An 8,926-nucleotide genomic window follows, 5' to 3' on the forward strand; every position below is an offset into this window, starting at 1 on the left:
AAAAAAGGCTAGAAAACCTGTAAATACATTGGCAGAATTTTGTAACCAGATACCAAAAGTTTCATTTTTCTGATCAAAATGAACCTGACAGCAGTCTTTAGTGATATATCAAATTAAAACTAGTCACATCTTATGCTACGCAAAAATGATTTGTTTCTTGTAATTCCCAAGGGACTTTATGAGCGCGTGAGCCTTCGTGAAAGACTCAAGAATCCAGAGCACACGGCAAAGGTCAACCCGAGGGAGACTTACAGGAGGAGGGGTGGGGAGGTCTGTCCCCTTTGCTGATGGCCATCTTCAGCATCTTGATGCAGAGTTACCGAGTTGTTTCTGTTATACAACTCCAACGACCCTAACCGGCCCACTTACCAGGAAGGGCTGCTGGCCCGAAGCTTCTGACCACACTTGTCAGTGAGTGTAGCTGTCCAACCATCTCTTCGACCACCTTTTATCCTGACAACCACTCCAGCCAACACACCTATGTCTTCTTTTCCACTAGACAATGCTCCCTTTCCCTTTTCAAACTCTGTCCCCCCCGGAGCCACCCCAAGTTCGCCATTCCAGGACAGCCTGCCTGGTGCCCACCTTCCGTGTTTACAGGGTAGGCTCATGGCCATGAACTCGTGTGTCAACCCAGTGGTGAGAAGACTATCATCTTTCTTGTTTTTCTGAGGAATCAGAGCTCTTGATCAGGAGTCACTGTCTGCAGACTCCTGGCATGGAGGCCATTCCAAACACCACACTACTTTTTCATGGTCTCTGACCTGCCTTTGTCCATCTATCAGTAACAAAATCTCCAAGGAACATGAGCCTACCCTTCTAGCATGCTGCTGTTTTGCAGATACTAGAGCAAACCCTTCTAGCATGCTGCTGTTTTGCAGATACAGTGGCTTCCTATGCCTATTTGTTGACCCCCTGACATCTCCATTCCTCAGCTTTGCAGACTGGGAAAAAGAGGCTTTGTTTTTGAAATTATAAGTCCACAGGACAAAGAAACCACTCAGAATTCCAGTCATCTGGGCAACCAGCCAGAAGGATCCAACCCTGACTGTGCAGGGCAGAGTTTTTCTTTTTTTAAAGTCAGGACACAAATCAGAAGAAGGAGATAATACAAATCTTGAAATATCAACTGGTTTGGGAAATTTGTCCCCCCTGCCTCCTGCCACCAGTTCCTTTGTTTTTGGAGGTTAATTCTGAAGATATATCTTACAGATAAAAGCTGAATTTTCGAACAGCTTTATTGAGATAGAATTCACATACAATCCACCCTTTTTAACGTGTGTACAATGGTTTTTAGTATATTCAGAGTTGTACAACCATTACTATCTAATTTTAGAACATTTTATTGCCCCCACACAAAACCCATCATCAGTCAGTCCATTTCCCCTCACCCTCAGGCAACCATGCATCTAATTTCTGTCTCTATGGATTTGCCTGTTCTGGACATTTCATAAGAATAGGATCATCGACTATGTGGTTTTTTTGTGACTGTCTTCTTTCACTTGCTGTAATGTTTTTGAAATTCATCCATGTTATATAGCATGTATCAGTACTTCATTCCTTTTAATGGCAGAATAATAGTCCCCTGTATGGATATACCACAATTTGTTGATCTACTCATTTGTTAATGGGCATTTTGGTTATTTTTATTTTTTGGCTTTTATGAATAGTGCTATGAATATGCATACATAAGCTTTTGTGTGGGTGTATGTTTTCATTCTCTTGCATATGTATACCTAAAAGTGGGATTGCTGGGTCATAGGGTAAGTCAGTGTTTAACTTTGTGAGGGCCTGCCAGACTGCTGCATCATTTCACAGTCCCACCAGTGGCTTTATAAGAATTCGAATTTCTCTCTTTGCCAGCACTTGTTATTATGTCTTTTTGACTCTAGTGCTATCTTCGTAGATGTGAAATTATGTCTCATTGTGGTTCTGATTTGTATTTCCCTAATGACTAATCTGTATTTCCCTAAGCATCTTTTCATGTGCTTATTGGCCATTTTATATCTTTTTCTGAGAAATGTGTATTCAGATCTAAAATCTGTTTTAAAAAGCAATGTCATTTTAAATTAAATGTGGAGATAACCTATATTTATTCCGTATATTTACATCTCTTCAAAACACAGCTAGAGGTGACCATGTGACTACATCCTGACCTGAGATACAGATGAAGCTCCTGCGTAAAGGACCCTGAGAAATCTGTTTGAAGGAGGCTGCCTTCAGGGAAAGAACATGTTTTTTTTTTTACGAGCTGACCTCTCTAGTCCTTCTTGCCTGAAATGGATAAGATGACTGCAGCTCCAGCAACCGTTTTGAGCCACAAGGTTACCCTGAAGAGGGAAACCTCGCATTAAAAATGGCCAAGTTGCGCAGCAGAACCTGGGCTCCTGATGACATTGTGGCACCCATGCCAGCACTTAACCATCCACCTCCAAGCTTTTCCCACATGCAAATGAACCTCTAATGCCTTTAAGCCACTTTATTCAGCTCTCTGTTCTGGCCATTGAAAGTGATTCCCGACTGACCCCCAGCCATGTTAGATCATCACTCCTTCCTTTCCATTTATCCAGTTTCTATTTTGTCATTCATTTTTCCATCACTGAGACCTGGATCTTGACCTCAAGTAGCTCAGCAGCTAACAGGCAGGGCAGACTTATAAAATCGACTTATGTGATAAGGGTCACAATACAGAAAAATGTACGAAGGCCATGAAAACAAAAAAAAAGAAAAGAAAAGAATTGGCACTAGACAGTGTTCTAAAAGATGAGTAAGAAGTTGCCAGGCAGATAGGAAGAAGACAGGCATTCTAGGAAGAAGGAACAGCACCTTTCAAGAGATGGTGACACTGGAAGCATGGTGGGCTCCAAAGACTGCACGTACCTCAATACATGCAATGGCTGGGGTGTGGGGCATCTGTGGGAGAGTAGCAGATGAAACTTGGAAAGTGGTCTAGAATCAGATCTTGCAGGGCCTTGTATGTCATTCCCAAGAATTTTCATCGGCTATATAATCAAATACTCCATGCAAATACTGAAATGTATTGTCTTTAATGGCTAATTGTGCCCCATATGGTATCATCTCTGCAACTGGAGGGCAGGGGCCATGTCTTCTCTTTTATAATCTCTACAATGCTAAGCCCAGCGCTGCTACATGCCAGAAATGGAAAAATATCTGTGGTATTAAAGTAAGCCACATAGCCTAAGGGACCCACGTAGATGGTTATAAACAAAGCTTCAAGATGCAATTCCCACAAAGAAATAAAATGTATAAGAAATTTACAAAAGATATGAGGGATGACCATGGACGCAGCACCTTCTTCAGTCAACAATATGCTGCATGTCTCCGCTGTTTCCAGTCAGCTTCTGGGACAGGGATGGGGAAGGCACGGGCCTTCCTCTTGAGGGGCTCACAGTAGAGAGAGGAGACACACACACAGAAGGCAACAGTAAGTCACAGTGCTCTCTGCAAGGCGGAATGGAAACCCAGAGAAGGAAGTGTCACTGGAAGGCCTAGAGTTAAGGTTCTCACGTCACATGAATGTGTGTTTAGGCGATGTGACCTTGAACCCAGCCTTTGATTTGTGTGATGTTCCCAATGGCCACATGTGACACTAGTCCCCACCTTCAAGGACTGTGAGGATTAGTGAGGTGGTGTGTGTGAAGGACCAGCACACAGCACAGTTGAGTGATCAGTAAATGTTAAGTAGAAAAAAGGTCATTATTTGAAGTGGTCAAAGGTTGTATTCCAGGTGATGGGCACAGCTCTTGTATGGGCTGAAGGCTCCAAACAGCCCTGACAAGTTTGGGGAACAGCAAGGAACTGGAGACTGCTACAGGGTAGTGTAGAGGTGAGGAGGGTAGGACCAGGTGAGAGGAGCCTGAGCTTGATCTTGTAGCTGATGGGAAACTACTGAAGTTGGCAAACAAAGGAGGCATCTGCACTGTAAGAGTGCTCCTTCCGCTGCTGGCAGCATGGGGGGAAGTACGGTGGGGTGAGTACAAGATGGACAGCTGCTGCTAGGGGTTAGCCAAGGATGTGAGCTGCACCCACAGCACACTTACTTCTGCCTACGATCAAAAAGGATGTTCAGGACAGGCATGGTGGCTCACTCCTGTAATCTCAGCACTTTGGGAGGCCAAGGCGGGCAGATCACCTAAGGTCAGGAGTTCAAGATCAGCCTGGCCAACATAGGTGAAACCCTGTCTCCAGTAAAAACACAAAAAGTAGCTGGATGTGCTGGTATGCACCTGTTATCTCAGCTACTCAGGAGGCTGAGGCGGGAGAATTGCCTGAACCCGGGAGGCAGAGGTTGCAGTGAGTTGAGATCATGCCATTGCACTCCAGCCTGGGCAACGGGAACGAAACCCCGTCTCAAAAACAAAAACAAAACCAAAACCAAAACAAAACGGATTTCCAGTCCTAGGAGTACCTGGAAGGGTATAAAAAGGCACAGACCCAGCAAACTGCCAGGGGTACATGGTGGCGCAAAAGCAGGACAAGGAGGAAAAGTGAAGTTCTGAATGAGCTTCAGGAAAATCAAGGGTACTCAACCAGAAGGCAGCTGAAGGGAAATGGGCATAGATTTAAAAGCAGAGAGATGGCATACCGCCACCCCTTTACGGGCACTGATCCAGAATACATTTTTCGGTCAAAGCATACACAGCTGTATACATAAGAAGAAAATCAAACTAAGCCTCCTCAGGTTATCTGGTCGTGGCGTTCTCTGCTATTTTCTCTAGTTTCTGGCTCTCTGATTTTAATCAGAAATACTTCTGATAAGGGCAGTGAGTCCAGATGTCAGCACGTGACTGCAATTTGTGAGCAGGCATGGCTTTAGGCTAGGACGGGTCTGAGAATCAGCCCTCATTAGATGCATAAAACAAATGGAGGTGGGCCTAGGAAAATGAATAGATGCTGTTCTCTGTACTGTTAAGCATATAAAACAGCATTCTGGACAGACACTTGAATTCTCTCGGCAGAAAGAAGAAGGGCTCGGCTAGAGAGAAGTGGATCTTAGGGTGAACAGGGTCGGGGCCACTGCACATAAGGTTGAGCTTAACTTCATATGAAGCCAAGCTTCATATGAAGCTTAATGTGACACTGGAATCTCATGGTGACCATCCTGGAGTGGATTCACAAGGAGATTCACTGTGGTATCAAAGGGCCCTTACTGTGATGGGTCTCCTGACAAGACCCATCAAGAAACATAAAATCGACCATCTCTTTGACCCAGTGATCCCGCTAATGAAAGTGGCACCCCAGGGGACAGTTTCAAAATTGGGGGAGGAGTGTTGGGGAAGGTATCTGTATAAAGATCAATGTTTGTTAAATCGTACTAAAAGATGCTTACAGTCACTTCATTCCCTATAGTGAAATAATGATGTACGTTAAACTGATGAACTATTAGGCAACAACCAAAAATAACCAGGAAGTTCGGTTTTAGAAATGTTAAAGAAAGAAGAACCAAATAGTGTGTATACACTGATTATACATTCCATGAAAACCTGTACAGATCATAAGTTGAACATAGAGATACAAAGCCTTTTCAAGGAAAAGGTAATTATTTTTGGAAAAACAATAAAACCTGGGTTCCCAAAGACAGTGGCACAGTTACCAGACTACTTGCAACCTGGGAGACCTGTACTGGGAACAGGGCCCACTCTTGTACTTTTTGGTTTTCAAAAACCGTGAACAACTATGGTTGTGTGTGGAGAGGGTGGTGTAGGGTGGGGTGAAGGGAAGTGGACACTCTGTTCAACCTCAGGGAATAACGACCAAAAAAAAAAAAAAAAAAGGCGGGGGTAGGCGGAGGGGAAGGAATGCAGTACACAACAGAGAAAATGCTTAAAACCTGGCCAAACTGTTACCAAGCATATAAGCTTTCAGAGTTAGTGAGAATGTGGCATTTAGAAATGTAGTGGAGGGCCGGGTATGGTGGCTCACACCTGTAATCCCAGCACTTTGGGAGGACAAGGCGGGCAGATCATCTGAGGTCAGGAGTTTGAGACCAGCCTGGCCAGCATGGGTGAAACCCCATTTCTACTAAAAATACAAAAGTTAGCTGGACGTGGTGGTACATGCCTGTAAGCCCAGCTACTTGGGAGGCTGAGGCAGGATAAATGTTTGAACCTGGGGAGAGGAGGTTTCAGTGAGTTGAGATTGTGCCAGTACACTCCAGCCCGGGCAGCAGAGTGAGACTCCATCTCAGAAAAAAAAAATAAAATAAAATAAAACAAAACAAAAGAAATACAGTGGAGAAAGAAGCCGTTTCAATTGAGGACAGAAAAGATGCAATATTTCTGGCTACTTCTACCACTGGACAAATGCTCCCTTACTATGAGTGACTATATAGATGCAGCCTGGGATTTATTAAGAAACACCATAACAAAACATCAATAGGCCAAGATGACAGGTTTTCACTACAACACCTTACTTCCTTTGAACATTTGGATTTTCCAGTTTTCCTAGACAATGACCTATACCAATCACACCATCCCTGGCCTCTCGCCCCCAGTACACACACATTAAACATGAAGATAATGTCCACAGCCCACCGGGGCAAAACACCTCACCCAGCCAGCTAACAGGGCAGGCAGCATGACTACGGTAGTTTTGTCTACTCTCATCTTTTCAGTGGGTCAATGAATTCCTTTCAATTATCATCACTTACCTTAGCCATGTAGTTTTTTACACGAACTGCTTGCCAAATAACCGACTTAGCTCAATTTACTGACTTAAAAGGACACAGTATGGCATGGGCAACTCCAGGTTGTGTTAACTGTGAAGACCAGTACCCATCTCCGTTCCAAATTCTAAACTCAACTACCTCATCTGCATGTCACAACAAGGTCAGCTGAAAACCTCCCTGCGGGCTGCACTTGAGCTTTCACAGGGAATAAACGACCCCACAAGTCTGGTAAATGTATGGCTAAACGCAGCAGGAATCTCATGTATATGGATCTGAATGTTCTCCTTTGGGAATTCTGCAGCAAACAAAATGATTTATTGAGCCAATTCAAACGAACTCTACCAAAACACACAAAGGCCTGGAGGAGAGATTACAATGAAAGTAAATAATTCCAGGCAATTTTTGATCTAAAGCATTTTGCTTAGCTCAACAAAGGCAAAAATGAGGTGTGCTCATGTTTTTCTATAGGAGGTTTTTGCCACTACTTGCTCCCAAGTTAAACATGGCCACAGAGTACTGTGAATGTTTAATGTCTGCCTGGGAGAAATGTATTGGCCAATACTTTAGTTACTAATGGGAGGATTAAGTATAGTCGGACCAGGAAGCGTGTAAAGGCAGATCACTTAGAGCCGCTGTGTCCAGGACAGCAGCACTAGATACACGGACCCTTTGAGCATCTGAAATGAGGTTAGCATGACTAAGGAACTGGGTTTTATTTTTTCAAACTTGATATTCAATTCAGTTACTGAAAAACTTTACTATGTTTAAGTATCTTTGGAACAACTTGGATATGAATTTGTGTTTTTCAACTGCACATTTTATAAAACCTAAATACAGATCAAGTATTCCTGATGAAAAGTTAGCATACAAATTGAGATATGCTATAACTGGATACACAGTGAGTTCTGAATTCTTAGCATGAAAAGAATAATTTCAGATCTCACTAATAATTTGCATGTATTGAGTACATGTTGGAATATTTTAGGTATGCTGAGTTAAAATAATTTCACTTTTAAATATGGTTGCTAGAAAATTGAAAATGACACTCTGGGCTTATTTTTTTAATTTTGAGACGGAGTTTCGCTCTTGTTGCCCAGGCTGGAGTGCAATGGCACGATCTCAGCTCACTGCAACCTCCGCCTCCCAGGTTCAAGCGATTCTCCTGCCTCAGCCTCCCAAGTAGCTGGGATTACAGGCATGTACCACAAGTTTATTTTTTATTTCTGTTGGAGGGTGCTGTTTTAAGAGTATGGAGCTGACATCTAAGAACTCTAATGCCATCTGCTGGATACACTGGTACAAGACAGGCCCGTGTCACACAGTAAGACTGTGATGGTGTGTCAATACTCAAAGAACTGGATCTGAAACAGAAAAGGGCTCACAAAACACTGAACTAAATTTATACTGTTAAGAGAGGATTATAAATAGGTTTATTTAGTTTTTGAAATCCCAGATAAAACGTGACTCACAGTTATTAGACAACAGTGACCATGAGCCAATGAGCACAACTGCTTCGCTGTCCACCCGAATGCCACAGGCATGAATGTGGTCACCTGGGCTGGACCCTTTGTGATGCTGGCTCCCATACCTACAGCTCTTCATGCTGCCTGCCTTGCCCCTATCTCCCTTCTCCTTTCCACTCCAGTCAGCCTTGGGTCCTTCTGTTCTGCGTTACACATACATCCTCTTTCCATCTTTTGTCTATTCATTATTTTCTTTCTACCCTTTCTTTTTTCTATTTTTCCTGTGATTCTAGCATGTCTAATTATTCTATTTTTCTTTTTAGTATTCCAATTTTTCTTTTTTTCTCCTCCCTCTTTATCCTACAAGCTGTTTCAGTTGGTTTTGTAGTATTAGCTCTTACATTTAGGTCTTCAATTCATCGTGAGTTGATTTTTTTGTATGTGGCATGAGGCAGAAGTCCAAACCCATTCTTTTGCATGGAATATTCAGTTATCCCAGAACCATTTGTTGAAAAGACTGTTCTTTCCCCACTGGATGGTTCTGGCACCACTGTCAAAAATCAGTTGACCACGGATATATGTTTTATTTCTGGACTTTCGCCTCTATTCCACTGATCTATGTGTCTATTCTTATGCCACTACCACACTGTGTAGATTACTGTAGCTTTGTGGTCAGTCTTGAAATCAGGAAGTGTGAGTCCTCTTTGTCTTTTCTCTAGATTGTTTTGGCTATTCTGGGTTCCTTGCATTTCCATGTGAATTTTAAGATTAGCTT

General features: G+C 43.0%; 1 protein-coding gene across 5 annotated transcripts in view; it reads right to left on the reverse strand.

The window, feature by feature from the left end:
- The window catches only part of LOC108544884 (uncharacterized protein C3orf20-like), a 34,324-nt gene extending 25,446 nt beyond the window's left edge, over window positions 1-8,878 (reverse strand). For 3 of the 5 annotated variants that reach the window (XM_017896292.1, XM_017896291.1, XM_017896289.1), the window contains exon 1: window positions 6,671-7,751. The gene's annotated coding sequence lies outside the window, so the exon portion shown is untranslated. Of the gene's footprint in view, window positions 1-6,670; window positions 7,752-8,157 lie in introns of those variants that run through there. The other 2 variants (XM_017896293.1, XM_017896290.1) reach the window with 1 other exon arrangement.
- Between the last annotated feature and the right edge of the window lie 48 nt (window positions 8,879-8,926).

This window comes from Rhinopithecus bieti, unplaced genomic scaffold (assembly GCF_001698545.2).
Source record: "Rhinopithecus bieti isolate Rb0 unplaced genomic scaffold, ASM169854v2 scaffold_26131, whole genome shotgun sequence".
NCBI classification, from domain to species: Eukaryota; Metazoa; Chordata; class Mammalia; order Primates; family Cercopithecidae; genus Rhinopithecus; species Rhinopithecus bieti.